This window comes from Nymphalis io, chromosome 8 (genome assembly GCF_905147045.1).
Source record: "Nymphalis io chromosome 8, ilAglIoxx1.1, whole genome shotgun sequence".
NCBI lineage: Eukaryota > Metazoa > Arthropoda > Insecta > Lepidoptera > Nymphalidae > Nymphalis > Nymphalis io.
Genome location: NC_065895.1, coordinates 3,842,255 through 3,859,415, shown reverse-complemented (window position 1 = coordinate 3,859,415; position 17,161 = coordinate 3,842,255). Strand labels below are relative to the sequence as shown.

General features: G+C 34.0%; 1 protein-coding gene and 1 long non-coding RNA gene across 6 annotated transcripts in view; one reads left to right on the top strand and one right to left on the bottom strand.

Annotated features, from left to right (window-relative positions):
- LOC126769849 (uncharacterized) overlaps positions 1-17,161 on the top strand; it is a 144,227-nt gene that overhangs the window by 4,397 nt on the left and 122,669 nt on the right. The window lies entirely within an intron of this gene.
- Positions 1-17,161, bottom strand: part of LOC126769841 (leucine-rich repeats and immunoglobulin-like domains protein 3) — a 107,902-nt gene that overhangs the window by 18,536 nt on the left and 72,205 nt on the right. For 2 of the 5 annotated variants that reach the window (XM_050488740.1, XM_050488743.1), the window contains exon 1: positions 1,816-2,051. The exons of 1 other annotated variant lie outside the window; for it this stretch is intronic. The gene's annotated coding sequence lies outside the window, so the exon portion shown is untranslated. Of the gene's footprint in view, positions 1-1,648; positions 1,697-1,815; positions 2,052-17,161 lie in introns of those variants that run through there. 2 more of the 5 variants (XM_050488739.1, XM_050488742.1) reach the window with 2 other exon arrangements.

Below are 17,161 nucleotides of genomic sequence, written 5' to 3'. Positions count from 1 at the left end.
AAATAAATCAAAGAAAAAAAAAATTAGTAACAAGGAGAAGGTGCGGAGATGCGGCACATGATGGCAAAGAGAGCGAAAAATAAATTAATGTTTACCTGAATTTCACCCAGCGAGCTAGGTTAACATCGCAAGTGGCTCTATTGACCCATCTCGGTTAATAGATGTAACATAATATGAAGAGAATAATTTTATGGTTACGATAATGGAAAAATGTAGTACGTGATTTAGGTAATGTTTCAACTGGGAAAAGGCGGCACATTCTATTTAAGTATGATCTGACTGTAATAGATGGCACAATAAAGAAATGTATTTAAAAGAAAGCTCAAAAACACTAGCTAGCTCATAACTTCTGTGTTGACTTCAAAATAAAAATTATCTAAATATACATATAGTTCTTATAAATATATATATTCCAATAATTTGGAAGTGAAATTTGTAAGGACTACTTACTCGTAAGAATATTAAAGCTTTTATATTAGAAATATTCAGTTCGTTGTGTAATCTAAATAATATAAATCATTTGGTAAATACGTTTTATAGCGTATATGTTATTGAAAAATGTGTGAGTTTTGTATATTTAAAAAAATTACAAAAATAGCTACATTTATAATATTTTTTTTTAAATCAAAGAAAATATAATTAACTAGCTACTTGTATTTCAAATCAAATAATCATTGAATCGTCACGTTACAGTATTGAATTAAATGAAAAGTTTCCTCCGGTTTGGAGTGTAGATTCCACCGAGAAGAACCGAAAAACTCAGTAGTTATACGGACATATCCTGCTTGGAAATCAACAAAAATGCTTTATTTATTTACTTACGTTGATAGATGTTTTTGTTTTACTCCGTACATTTAATTAACGATTGATAATAGGGAATAGCAAAGGTTTTAATAACACGGAACTGTATAAAGTTAAAAAAATAATGTTGAATTTAATTTTGCGCTATAAAGAAAATTCTGCTACACTTTAGCCTTGCGCTTGAATCACTTTGCAATTTAAAGTGTGAATAAATACACCAACGTAAAGAGGCAATTTTAACAACAATTCACGATCTTAAATTACTATTTATTCGACGAATAGAAAATAGCTTGTCATTTAAAATAAGTTTATTTAGAGAACGATACATAATTTATTTATATTTGAAACTCAATTACTCATTAAAAGAAATTCACTTAGACTTATTTGTAAGATATATAATAAATTATAATGTCTAACTTCACACTGCCAAATCATACATTATACAACAAAAATAATACAACCGACGCATACGTTTGTTCTTTTTTAAATACATACAAATAAATGTGCTGTTTTATCACTTTATAAGAAACGTAAAATCGGAAACGATTAAAATCAATATGCTTTACTTTTACATTCATAAAATAAATAAATAAATAAGAACTAAGCATCTACTTTAATATGAATGTTAGTACTCTATACTATAGACATGAAAGAAATTACCTAACTCATCGTGAATATTGCTTCAAAATCCATTGCGATAAAATGAGTAAGCGTACCAACTTATAGTTTGCATAGCCACTTTGTTTTAAGCTATTTAAAGATAGAAAGGCGATGATCAAATGGTAAGTGGTTACCTCCGCCCATAGACATTGGCACTGCCAACTATATACACCAATAAGTTACTTACCACTATATATACAATTCCTTGTGCCTTAATACACTGATTACATAGAAACGTAACATATTTGGTGATAGACTAATAAATGGGACCTGGGCTCACGTATTACTTATAACTTTGTCAACGAATACAATTTTTAATTTGTGTATTATTATAAAAATAAAATAAATTATTACCTACGATATAATAAAAATTTCAAGCCAGCACTAACACTAATCTCATATAATTTTTATTTAAAACGTCATAATATCATCACACACTTGCAACACGAATTCACGCACATAGGAAACAGATCAACTTTCGAGAAGACGACAAAATTAAATTTCAACACAAAGTAAAAACGCGGCTTCAACGCGGGTTACCATTTAATTTAGAATTGATATAGTTTTACTTTTATTTGTATAGTATACTCTTTCGCAGATTGTTATCGACTGCCCAGGCCCCTTGACTGATCATCCATTATCATTTGATAGCCCATCTCCGTCCGCGTGTCATTGTGCGTAATCGCATTCAGTGACGAGCTGCCGGTTCACGGCTTATGAACGGCACTGATCGCTGAGTCGGTGAACCCTTAGCTAGGATAGATATCCCTTTTGAATAAGTCATCCATATTTAAGGTTGAAATATGTATAATATATAAAGGTAATTTTATTATAAGTAGGTGTATAAACATTTATTTATGTACAATTCTTTATATTTACCAAAAAATATATAGCTTGTGCTACTTAAGTATAAGCACAGTGATCATATATCATACAATGAAATCCAATTTTATGTATTATTCCATAAAGGGAGCGCTAACGTAATTTAAACAATTTTTTTTAATTTCACTTATTTTATTATTATTTTGTGCATATTTTAGTGAAATGTATGTTTTTGTCATTAAACAGAATTGTGTATAAGTAACTAATTGGGTTATACGGCTTATCAAAATTTATCGCAGCAAAATAATGATCGTGAACTGTTATTATATAGGCGTCAGTTAGATAAAATACTTGTGCTATCATAAATATATATATAATTCTCAATTACTAAATTCTCTATCTATTATTAAATATATTTTAAGCAACAAAACCTCATTGTGCCAAGTTACATTAGAAAATCTATAAGCTAATCAGCTTCCGTTATCAATCTGACGTCGAAGAAAATTCGAACAACTGTAATACCCTGAATCAAATCAAAGGTTTAGCTGGAAGCCGTTCGAAGGATACTACGAACGCGGCAGATGATTTTACTGACTAAGAAGTATTGATCCGACTTACTATATATTTATAGATTTTTTATATCTTATTCAATCTAATAACTCGTTTGCGCTTCTGTAAAATTGCTCTTTCAAGAGCAAGATTATAAATATGATGGCCTCGTTCGTCCAGTGGTCAGCTAGGTAGCAGATCCCGAAGTCATGGATTCAAAACCGGGGTTGGGCCGACAAAATGTTATTGCGTTTTCTTCCGAAAAAAATCCGTAAAATTGTTGAATCTGCACCAGAACTCATTCCGATCGTGTTCGAACTAATATTTCGTTTGCAAAAATGGATATAATAAATTAGGTGTTACCTACATATATCAACACAATACATAAATTAATTGTGAATTAATAGACGCAAACACAACATACAAAAATATGAGAATAAAGAGAAGAAGTAGTAATATTACTAAATATTGAATAATTTTCATTTCAATGAAAAAAAGAGTAATTATGTTCTCGGCGTTCGCACACTTGTGTATTACAATATGTCCTACGCAGCTGCCGAAATAGCCGTGACTGAAATCAGGACGACATTATCATTTTTTACCAATACATTTTTTTTGCCCGTTCTTCGCTTACCTTTGTTTTAAATTATCTTTTCAAAAATGAAATACTATTCATTATTACTTGGGCACTTTTTATTAATAGTTTTATATATCTCTAACTAACATAATTGTAGCGGGATATAACAAACAGCAGTATTCAAATGTAATCATAATCATTATAACATAAAATGTTTTATCAAAATCGGTGTAGTCGATGTTGCGTGATACTTAAAAAACCAGACAAATTAATAAAAGTATAATGATAATTGAATGATATTAAAACTTTAATTTTATACATACATATAATTTATTAAAACATTTGAATAAGCACTTTTACTATCGCAATGTATCATATAAATAATTACTACATAAATCTCGCATTTTAATTCGCATTGTTATTTTGAGCTGGAGCAATCAGCCCGTAATTAAAAAATATTCATTATATCTTCCATAAATACTTCAGCCACAAAAACAAAGAAGTAAAATATGAACCAAAAAGCTATTATTTTTAGTAAGGTAACTTTGCTAAATGTCTTGTGTAATATCACTTAGTACTTTTAAAAATAAATGTACACTTTGTTAATAATAATAGAATCTTGTCTAATAAACGCCGTAACCAATGAGCGATTTATGAAATAAGGAAAATCAAGCATATTTTGTGAAACATATTGCTTAGATTTGTCTTTGAAGTTCAGTAAAAATTAAGTTTTTTTTTTATGGCTCGGCTTTATTAAGGAACTTTCGTAGTTCTTATTTTAAACTGTATCTGACTGGCAAAATTAATTAAGATGAAAAAATTATTACCGAAACACTTCTAAATTCTCTTCGTCGGTTATATAAGAAAAATAAATATAGAACGCCCAAAATCACTTAAATTGTAGGTACTCAATATTTCTGAACTGTAATTTTGTTAAGGCTGCTTGTGGCCAATTTATTGTTCACTATCTACAAAGAAAAACAAGGTAAGTATTTTAAAATGTAATTTTTATTTATTGTATGTTATTGTTTTAACTTACATGTTTTAAGATGCTTAGATTTCATCAATGAATATTATTAATAATACATTGTCGACGTGTTTTCGACGCGCCTGCTTAACGATAGCATAAAAAAAATTGCTAAGCTTTTATTTCATTTTGTAAGGATAAAACCAGTACAAAGCTCAAAATAAAATAATACATTTTAACTATATTATTACTATTAATAACATAATTATCAAACTAAGCGAATCGAAGTGCTGAACATATATTTGAGCGAAACCGCTCGAGTCCGAGAGAGGATACTCGACAAAACGCGCGAATATGCAAAGTGCATTGATTTATATACAATAATGAATACTCTTTAGCAGTCGTTCAGTTTATTTATTTTATTTATAGTTATAATGATTTCGTCCTAAAAATAATTACTCTTTGCTGTGTTACATTTGATATCGGTAATCGGGTCGGTAAGGTAGTGGTATAAGGTACAGTAACAGTAACAGCCTGTTAATGTCCCACTGCTGGGCTCTCCCTTTTGAGGAGACATTTATTCCACCACGCTGCTTCAATGTGGGTTGGTACCAATACACATGTGGCATAATTTCAATTAAATTAGACACAAGAGCAAGCACGAGATGAATTATAAAAACAAATTAAGCACATGAAAATTCAGTGCTGCTTGCCCGAATTTGAACCCACGATCATCGGTTAAGATTCACGCGTTCTAACCACTAGGCCATCTCGGCTTCGTCAGTGGTATAAGGTAGTATAGATAGAATTATAAATATTTATCAAAAAGCAAACATGAATTTAGTCAAGATAGCCCAGTGGTTCGTATACGTGAATCTTAACCGAAGAGTGTCGGTTCAAACCTGGTCAAGCACTACTGAATTATCATGTGCCTAATCTGTGTTTACAATTCTCGTGCTCGGTGGTGGATATAAATATAGTGAGAAAATCTGCATATGTATTCAGCAACCCACCCGCACTGGAGCAAAGTTGTGGTATGACCTTCACAAAAGGAGAGGAGGCCTTAGCCCAGCAGTGGGACATTAGCGGACTGTTACTGTACTAATATGAAATTTATACAAATATATTTCAGTAATAATAAGTTATCCGTTCGATAAAGTGTAAATGGAAACGAACAAACGTTAAAACGATTTTAAGTCTATTTGATAATTACTTTGAAATTCGAGAACCAAAAGTCTGTTCTCGATAACATAAAACGGCTAATTTAATGGAAGGAAAAATTGGACTGTCTATTTTATATTTTCTTGACAGTTTGCAGCTGTGACCTTTAATGACATTATTTACGAGAGGGGAAATAAAAGACAACATTCTTACCTCTTTAGTAAAGTACAGCAACGCCAATGGAAACGTATTTTAAGTTTAATACATTTTATTTCAAATGTTTTTATTTACATATAAATGCGTTAATTTAACTTTTATACTATTTATATTATTATATAATAAATAAAATAGGTTTGAGTAATATGACCGCGTGAAATTGTGGCAATAAAAATGGCGTTGATTCTCTATTCCGATTTCTAGGTAAAAATTGAACCAGTGGACACAATAAAACGGGTAATTACATGTATGTAATATACATTATATTGTAAGTAAAATGCACTAAAACTTCAAGGTCCATATGTTCCAACTACAAACAAAACAAAAATATAATTTGTAACGAACTTTAAATCTGCAATATTCTTAACTAAAGTTTTATTTAAAAGAAATATAAATTAAATATTTAATAAATATGCAAGTAGAGAGATACGTCTTAACCATAATAATATATTTTACATGAATTGAGATAGTTTCTAAATGAAATATTCTTAATGGAATGGAGCAATATATCTATATTCATATTCATTCGTTCGTAAAGCTCAACCTCTTTATTCAACAAATGAGATTCCCTTAAATTGAATTTACCAACACATATAATTCATATGATATAATATATTTTATTAAAAAGGTAGTGGCCAGTTCTATTTTATATAAATATTTATTGCCAGGATCAAACGGTTCAGTATTCCTTTTGATCCAGATAGGTAGTAAATTTTAGATTCTATTTCTCTAAAATAAAGATCTGGAACGATAAAACGAAAGTTAGCCGTTTCAAATACGGTGTGAGAATCGCAATTTCTCGGGGCTCACTTGTATTATAATATTCATTTCACGATCGGCGGCGAAGCAAAACTTCGTGGCATACAAAAATTCTACTACATATATATCAAACTGTAGGACAACATTTGAGTCTGATTTTAAGCAAGATTATTCAAACGAACTCTAAAAATCCAAAACATATAACATCTAAAATATAATACTTAACTTGTATTATTTATTTCGTAGGTAAAAAAAAATAACACAGGATAAATCGTCTTTGTATCAGAGCTAGCCGGACTTAGTATATTTCCGGTCTACGTTTGAGGTGATAAAAATAGCATAAAATAAAAACATTGCGTATAACTGAACTAACGTGTGCTATTAACCTACAAACATAAACATGAAGTAGCCAATTTACTACACAGACACAATGTAATAATTTTGTAAAAAGAAATAAGACAAAAGTCATTTTAGTGCAGCCTAGAAATACAGTCAGGTCATTATTAGGTTTACGTAAAAAAAACTCAGTAGCGATGGCAATGATAATCTCTAAACCATGGGTTAGTTACTATCTCTTTTAACCGTAAATATGAGAGAATAGCAATTTATTTATTTATTTATTTACAAAATATAAGTAAACATTACAGGTTGTTTAACCTAAAGCATTTACTTATTTAATTAATACACTTATTCCTTAATTATTATTGTTTGTACGTATTCCGCTGCCGTTTTGCGAAATACAGCAGGCGATGAGTTAAACAAGTCGAGGCTTGGATTCCAGGCCAGGACACCATTGAGCAAAGTCAACGCGCGTATCAAAGGTGACTCGCTCACCAGTACCAATCGACAGCCAGGCACCGCAAACAGCTTGCGTCGACGAGCGCGAGTGTATTTGTCAGAAACGTTCAATGATATTAGCTCTAACACTGAGGGATTGAAAATGGTACCCCTGAGTAACAGGAAGAAATAGCTTAGCAAGGCCATATGTCGTCGCACTTCGAGGGAATCGTATCCTGTCATTTCTTGTATAAATAAACTAGGATTACAATAAGGATACCCTACGAAGAATCCGTATTGCTTGTGGTAAAGCCACCTCAAGAATTTCTTTTGGAGTTTCTCCACCATGAGTTTGTATTTTACCTCATGTGGACTCCAAATAACTGAGTTACTTTCTAACGTGCTTCTGACGAAAAAAGTTGTACAAAATTTTGACCGCAGCAACACTTTCAAGGTATTTTGACTGCCTCAAAACAAAACCTAGGGATTTGTATGCCGTTTTTGTAATATTGTAAACATAGTCGTTATAGCTCAGGTTATCAATCATCAAGACTCTCCTAAGTCTTTGATAGTAGATTGCCGCCCTAGAACAACGTCGTTTAAACGATAGTCGTATTTGACTGGCATGTTTGCGCGTGTGAATGATATTATAGAGCACTTTTCATCATTAAACTTAAGCCTATTCTGCTTATTCCATTCTTCAACATTTTGGATGTATTTTTGCAACATCAAGCAATCCGATGGCGTTTTGATTTTTAAGAATAATTTCAAATCATCTGCAAATAACAAACTATGAGCTGCACTAACAGCATCAGCTAAATCGTTAATAAAAATCAGAAACTCAAGAGGCCCTAAATTGGAACCTTGACTTATTCCGAAAAACGTAAAATATGGTTCTGAGGGTTGTCCATTAAACTGCCTCCGGTTACGGAGGTAGCAGGAGAAAAATTGTAACAAGGCAGGAATAAATCCGGCGGCTGCAAATTTACGGAGCAATAAGTCGTTATCGACCGTATCAAACGCCTTCCGGAAATCAAAATATGCAGTGTCAACTTGAAAGCCCCTATCCACCGCCATAGCAGTGTATGAGTAAAATGATAATAAGTTACTCGTAGTCGAGCGACCAACTCTGAATGGGTGCTGGGCATCAGACAGTTGTATCTCAACCTGTACACTTATCAAGCGATGTAAGATACCTTTAAACAACTTGCCAAATACTGATAGTACAGCTACCGGCCTATAATCACTTACGTTTGTTCCGAAATTATTCTTAGATACCGGAAGCACACGTGTGTGATGTGAACACATCTGGGTACCGACAGGTTGTGAGACACAAATTAAAGATGTAAAACAAAGGGGAAGCAAGCACTGACCGACAATCTTTAATGATGTATGGCGGAATGCCGTCTGGACCAGTGGACCTTTTTGGTTTGAGTTTTTCAAGAGCTAGCTCCACATCGGCCAAACTCAAAGACCCTATATGGATGCGTCGGTTAGACACCTCAGCCTGTTCTGCCTCTCTTTGTGCATCTAACTTAGGTGGTTTATCTGAATACACAGATCTAAAGTATTCAGAAAATAGCTTAGCACATTCGCTGTCTGGTACTGATCTCCCATTATTTAAAATAGGTCTCCGTTTTTTCCCTTTATTACGTTTTGACGCTACATAGCCCCAAAACGTCGATAGATCAAGTCGTATATCCATCTCAAACCGATCTTTATATATTTGGAAGTCCGCTGTAATGCTTAATTTGACTACCGCTCTATAATAGGAAAACTTAACACGGAATTTACAATGTAAGGTTTTTTTATATAAACGATGAAAATGCGCTTTGAATCTAATGAAGCGCCTAGTTGATGGCAAGTACCACACAGGGTAACAATAGCGAGATTGCATTGCCCTACGCAGTTTACGGGGAACACAGTTATTTAAACAGTTATTAAGAATATACATAACATTCTGCCACAGCTGTGTCGGAATCAGTTATATTAAACACTGATTACCAGTTCACACTCTTTAAACTTTGATACAATGTATAAAAATCAGTTTTTCTAAAATCCCATTCAGTGCTAGTTCCAACATCACTAACCTGTTCACTTGACGAAATACTATTGTTTGCCTCTAGCTTGCGGACAACTACTATATCAATAGGAGAATGGTAAGCGTCTGGCAGTGTGAGTGTATCGGTGGTCCGGTGCACAGATACATCGCCCAACGGCACACTGGCCAGAACCATGTCCAGTAACCCTCCGAAGCTATTAAGAATGCTATTTACCTGCTGTAGTTCGCAAAACTCCAGTAAATACTCAAAGTTGTTGTTAATATTAACATTTGTGGAATTCATGTTGAAGGCCCCCTCATATTAAAACATTTTTAAATTTCTCACAAATCGATTCAATAACGTTAAACACTAGCAAATATTTATCTTCTTCCGTATTTGGCGGAATATAAATACACACAAGAGTAACCAATAGATGGTTTAGTATATATAACCCTGCACAAATTAGTTCACACCCTGTCGACACCATATTCGTAACAGTAATCCGTCTAAGCTGAAATCGTAGAGCTGCTATGATAGAAACCCCACCACCACGTTTCGAACCTGGCCGGTCTGCTCTTAGAATACTATACCCCTGGGGCACAACCTCTTCGTCTTCAATGCCCGACGTTAACCATGTCTCCGTTAATAAAAATACATCAATCTGCGAAGCACTAATTTCGGCAGATAGTTGGTGCAACTTCGTGCGTAGTCCACGTACGTTTTGATAGTATAACACTAAACACTCGCTATCTTTACTGGACTCTTGACCTATGTTTAATTTTGTCGTAGATCGCTGGTGTTTCTCCTACGAAACCGATATACATTAAGACATGTTAAATTAATTTTGTTAAGAAATTATGCACAACATAATTAATACCATTGTCAATATTATTAACAACAACATTTACATAGAATAAAATAAAAGTGATGCTATATTCTTTTTTTGCATTTGACATTATTAACTTACAGCAATAACAAATTAAAATTTCATCATTATTTAGTCCTTACTTTCAATAGTGGAGCCTTGATTTTTTTTAAATTAAAAATAATCGTCTAAAATTTTAAAATATATTCCAACATAGCGAAGTGAAGTAGTTTGGGCCGTTTTTGGAAAAGACAAGATACCTTTCAGAAGAATTTTTTAGGCTTATTATTATGGACGATAATATAACAATATATGTGCTCAGCTGAAAAACTATTGTAGTTATATTTAGATTTGAATGAATGTTATTTGATTCTGTTTCAACCTAGTACTAATAGATGGCGCTAACTTACTTATCATCATTTCTGAATCACGCATGCTAAATATTTATTACTGAGAATGTATAGTCAAGGTTACGCAGCGGCTAATTGCTTTAGCCGCGAGGTAACGTAAACGATAATGATCGTTAATGATAAGAATGCTACACAGAAGACAGTAGATTGATACCAATATCAACAACACCAAATACTTCTTGATGTTAAAACTTTAATAATATCATCACCGTTAATGAAAATTATAGATATCACAAATCAATGCCTATAATCACTGCTAGGATTCTTTTAATAAATATATTTACACATACATAAATAAAACATTACTTCCCAAACGGCCACATTATTTTAAATATATTGTAAATATTTAGCTCTTTTTCATCTTACCCAGATTGACCAGATATTTATGTTTTAAGAAACATAAGCATAATACAGTGTAAACACACCCTTACAAGCAGGTGTTTCACACACAAATTACTAACTTATTCAATTTTAACCGCTGAGTGCTCGAAGTGTATGAAACGTGTTAATGGAATATCGGAGTTAATAGTGGAACAGGAATAGTATGATCGATTAACGTGTCAATCAATGCTTCGTAACAAGTGGCTACATTCATATTAGCTAAACCTAACTTTATTATGACGTCAATAAAAACAGAACTTTTATCGCATGTTATCAACACAAGATTATATTATCTATAAAAATGAGTAAAATTAATGTTTTTGTATGTTATTTCAAAACAACTGCTTTTTAAGTTAATAGGGCAATTTGCGAGCTACCCAAATAAAAGTTGTTTTTTTTTATCTCTTTGTTTGTTTGTCTGTGGTAATCTTTAAATCAACTAAGCACTACAAAAGCAAATAACTAAATTATTATAGGAAGTATTCCAAGGTAACGTTTAGTTTTTATTTTATAAAAATCTGTCGAGTTCATCAAAACTTATAACAACTTTAAGATGTTATAACTTAGTTAACCAAAACAACCATCTTTATTTAATTTAAGACTACCGCTGCTTCGTAAAAATTTAAATATTTCATATGTATAACTCCAATAAGCACCATGTACGTTACGCACGTTAAACAGAATTTGGAAGATTTTTATCACAAATCCCACTGCGCCGCGGGATTTGCTGGTATATAATAAAAAAGAGTAGTAAGCTTAAAGTTAGTTCTCTTGTCGTTGATAGTATATTTTAATTTTGGTTTAATATACGAGACCTGTTTATTAGTACTAGTACAGTTGCTATTTAAATTTACATCTTATAAATCGATTTTAACTAAAGAAATCTATTTCCAAGAAAGAAAATTATTTTGTAAACAAATTCACGCAACTTTTTTATTTGAACCTTTTTTTACTATTATTGTGAATGATTTTCTCCTCGCCGTTGTAATCTAGGTTACGTCTCCTAATACACGTAATCAGTATTAATTCGGTTGAATCACTGCCAGGATTGTTATTCCGGCTAGAACTAAGAGGCAATCTATTTCAGGGCTTCTAGATATAAAGTGAAAGTGAAATACTTTTTGGATATAAAGTGTATTAACTCAGTATACGATTTTTTTTATATTATTTACTTGTTTTTTTTATCTTTATAAAATGTTTAGTGGGTTAAATTTTTTTATAGGTCGGCGGACAAGCCTTTAGGCCACTTATGAATATGAATATAAATTATGAATTATCATTTAACAAGTATGAAATAGTGTGTCTATGAATAAACCTTCCTTTATTTATTATATCATGAAATAAATACGATAATAAATGAAATAATATGATATTATAATATGACGCCTTAAGCATTTCCTCGCTAAATCCAAAGCCAATTCAGTGACAAAGTAAGGCTTTTGTGACATTCCACCTTAAAATTTACTTATAGGCGAAAGCTTTCAAAGTAAATTTGATTAAGGAATTTTTATATAAAGATTTTTTTGGTGTATATTTTGATAAATTTAACTTTATGCTCAAATTGTCTGAAATGCTAAATGCCGATGCGGCTTTTGTTTTTAATATTTAAGAACCTCGTAAATTTCCTACTGACATAATGCACATTTACCCGGTGGTCTAAAAACATTTTACACAGCAAATCATTAGAAAAACAAAGAGATATAAAAAATATAATTTAAAAAAAATCTAAAAAAATTGTAAAAAAACAACTTTATTTTATTATTTTAATTTTTAAATGCGAAAAATGTAAATCTCATACACTTATTCATACGTCTCTAATTCAAATAATTTATACGTTCAAAATCTCTCCGAACAACTTATTTTAATGTAAATCTCAATCATAAATATAAGACGGAATAAAGGAATAAGAGATCAAACGGACGAGACCAGACAGCGTAACAAATGAAACGCCCTTGACGTTTAAATATCTCCCTATCCATCTCAATGGAAGTTCGTAATGAGCTGACCGCCGGCGCTGCTATCACTGCCTCACAATATTCATCTTACGCTGTCAAGCCGAAATTCATAATAATTTAAGCCTTGATTTTTTGAGATTTCAACAAATTAATTTATTGCAGTATGTATGCGGTTGTCATATATCATTGCGCATATTACAAGAACATATAAGTATTTCCTTCTAATATTCTATTTATCGCGAGAAAAGCTTTACGTATTTGATTATGATTATGAGCCTCGGGAAGTTAGCATAGATAAAAAAATAGACAAACAGACAAATTTTGGGAAAAAAGTTCCAACATCTTCAATATCTTTATAAGTATGGATTAATTGATAACTTGCATACATGTGATGTCCTCCTGTCAGACATTCTCAAGGGAGACTAACCAAGGGGACAAATTACAGTGCACAAGTGCAATCTCTAATACCATACCATCTATAATCCAATAGAATGAATGGGATGCAAATCCGTGACGAGCGGAAATATTTCAAGTGAAGGATATTTCCAAGGTATCAGCAGGACATAGTGGCTGCATTGCATAAATATGTTACCTTCCAAACTCAATAACAAAATCCTTTTTACTACCTTGGTCCGGAGCTTGAACCTAGTACCTCAAGATCTGGGGCTTTATAAGATAGTCACTAGACAAATGAGGTATCCAGTATGTTATAAACCCAGCTCAGACTCATATAAGGTATGTAGTTAATGACTTCAGATTATGCACGATAAACATAGAGAATGGCAGACCCATGTAAACAGTTTATAGTTTCAAAATTATTAGCGTTAACATTTACTTGTAGATTTGTAGTTCAAGACGAATGTGTGTAACTTTATCATTTAGCTAACCCAAATAATTTCTATTGATCATCAATATACATCCTAAAGTTGGAAACTGACCTAAAATACCATAAGTGTAAGTTTCATTCGTAGGTTTCAGATAATAATGTAAACATTAGATAGGATTTTAAAGTGAAAGAAGTGTATGAACTCAACAATATATAAGCTTGTAATAATCTCTAACGTTCTAACGTACATTTATAATCCGACGGTACGCAACCCCGCCAAAACCGGAAAGAGTTCTTTGGCATTCTTTGGGATCTTCAACCTTATAAGCTAGCCTCTTTTATTAACTCACGCAATGGAAACTTTTAGAAAGGTTTCCGACTTCCTTGCAGGGGAACCGAGTTCAGAGGGATTCTTACCTACTAAAACCACTGCGATGGCTGTCCTCAACACGGATCGGAGAGGTTGCAGGATCATCTGATTAAGCATTTCCGCGCCCTATGCTGTGATCAACGAGGCAAAAACCATGTACTGACAAATACTAATATTCGTATTGTCACCTTAAGTTATAACAAATAAAATGCCTTTTTAACACAAGATTAGATATATTATTTGCATTTAATATATATTTTCATTTGAAATATTTAATCAACAAGAAATATCTTCTATAAATTCAGAAATAACCCCTTTAAGACCTCAGGGTTCCAAAGTTCTCGGGGGCGTTGTTCCGAATCATTTATATGTAATGGCGATATTCGTTTGAGTACATGCCGTAAACACAGAAGTATGATCAAATTTCGAGGTTCCGTTCATTTGAAAAGTGATTACAATTTTCCTTAAATTACTATAAAATCGTTTTATTGTTCAAATTCGAAGGTAGAACAAAAATCTATCTCACTATAACAAGTACCTTACTACATTCAAATATGATTGAATAAAACGTACCAAGATTGGAACGTGAGATTTATCTTGGAAAATTTCGTTTCATTTCGTTGAAAATGCTTATATAAAGTGTATGTGTGTTGTATGGAATACGTATTTTTATTAATGCAAAGCTTCATTTTGATATGCATATAAAATGTTTTTTAAAATAATAAAAACAAAATATGAATATAATAAAGGTGATAATATATTTTCTTTTCAATTATAAATGCGAATCAAGATCTGTTGAATACACAAAACTTGGTGGTAGTACTTTGCACGTCTGGACAAGTACTACCCAATCGTCCTGGACGGACGATGGAGCTTGAGGCAGCATTTTATCCAACTCAGCCCGAAGCTTATAAGCGCTGCTGCCGCCCTGGGCCGCCTCCTACCGAATGTAGGAGGGCCGGAAACACCATGTCGGCGTTTATACGCTGGCGTGGTACGCTCCATGGCGTTGTACGGTGCACCCATTTGGGTGGATACTCTCACCGCTCGTAACAGAGCTCTTCTGCGGAGGCCGCAAAGAGTCATAGCGGTGAGAGCGATACGTGGGTACCGTAGGGTGGCATGGACGGCAGCGACACTTCTCGCGAGAGATCCGCCCTGGGAACTTCAGGTGGAGGTGCTTGCGGAAACGCACCGGTTCCGGGTGGAAACGAGGTCAAGCGGCGTCCGTTCAGGGTCGGCGGAGGTTGAGCGAGTCAGGGCCCTAGCCCAGCGAGCCTTGATTCGTAGGTGGGAGGAGGACCTGAGGTCCCCCTCGGCAGGCCTAGTGACAATGGAGGCGGTCCGCCCCCACTTGAGTCGCTGGGTGGAACGGAGTCACGGCACACTCACATTCAGGCTGACGCAGGTACTTACCGGACACGGTTGTTTCGGTAAGTACCTGCACCGGATAGCGAGGCGGGAGGTGACACACTCCTGCCATGAGTGTGGTGCGCCTTCGAACACAGCGTGCCACTCTCTGATGGAGTGTGCCGCTTGGGGACCTCAGCGCCTGTCCCTGGCGGCCTTAGTCGGTGAAGACCTCTCGCTGCCGAGTGTGATAAACGCCATGCTTGGTAGCGACAGGTGCTGGTTGGAGACGGTCTCCTTCTGCGAAAATGTCATGTCGCAGAAGGAGGCAGCGGAGCGGGAGCGTGAGGAGGGGGCCTCCGCTGACTCGCTTCGCCGAATAAGACCGAGGAGAAGGCGTCAGCGCTATGCGCATCTTCTCCTCCCGCCGTAAGTGTTGCCGGGGTTAGGGGGTCCTTGTACCCTGAGAACCCCCTAGGATTTGGAGGCTTGCAGAGGCGGGCCAACCGTCGGGGCATCACGGTAGTATGCGCAAACGATCCTGTGACGCCCCTCCAAAAGTCGGTGTGGGTACCGCTGGTTTTTTAGTGGGTATTCCGGCGCCGGCGAGTCCCACATACCCCCCCCCCCACTTCAAGTGGGGGAAACGCGTAAACGTGTTTTTTCAGCGAAACAAAAAAAAAAAGGTACTACCCAATCATCATATACATATTCTACCACCAAACATCAATTCGTAGCACAGTTGCGTTCTGGTTTGAAAAGTGAGTGAGACAGTGTAACTACAGGGAGGAACAGAGGGACGTCTTAGTTTCCAAGGTTGGAAGCGCATTGGCGATGTAAGGGATAATTAATATGTCTGTGGGTGGTATTATTTGCCAGCATGGCAAACTACTTCAAATAATATATATATATATTAACACGTCTAAGTATACTGATAAATTAAAAAATATATATAGTATAAATATATATAGTATAGACATGTCGAGGGATAAAATAAGATATATCTATCCCGGCTTTGCATGGGCAGAATAATGATCTGCATTTAACGTTTATATCGTAAAACATGTAACCCTAATAGTTCACGTGGCACTCGTTAATAAAGAACCAAAATTTTTTACATTTATCGTAATTTTTCAACCAATTTTCACAAAACCTTAATAAATTATACACTTAAACTTTCCTTATGAATTACCTCATATATTGCAGAAAACCGTATAAAAATCTGTTCGGTAGTTTTTGTGTTTATCAAGTTCAGACAGACAAAAGCGGTGGGAAACTTTGTTTTATAATATTCAGTGATATATTTTTTTATTATTATTATGAAGCGACCAAATAAATAACTGTAAGGTATTTCTTATATAATGTAATTAAAACAAAACTATGAGCATATCGAGTTTTATTCCATATCAGTGTTAAATTTATTAGATGCACGTAACCGCTGAAGTTTTAATTAGTACCGCGTTAATTTCACTTCGTTTTACCGAGAAAGTGTTGAATATTCACTGCGCGTGCTTTGTATTTCCTTTTGAAGATAAAAATAAAATTGTCTCTTGCGATGAAAATTGTAAAGGTTGTGACCGGACTTCGTGACGCTCATTCGTAATGCAAGGGAATGAGATTACAAGGTCTTCTATTGATTTTCATCTTTCCGTTTTAAAAGAAAGATATATCGA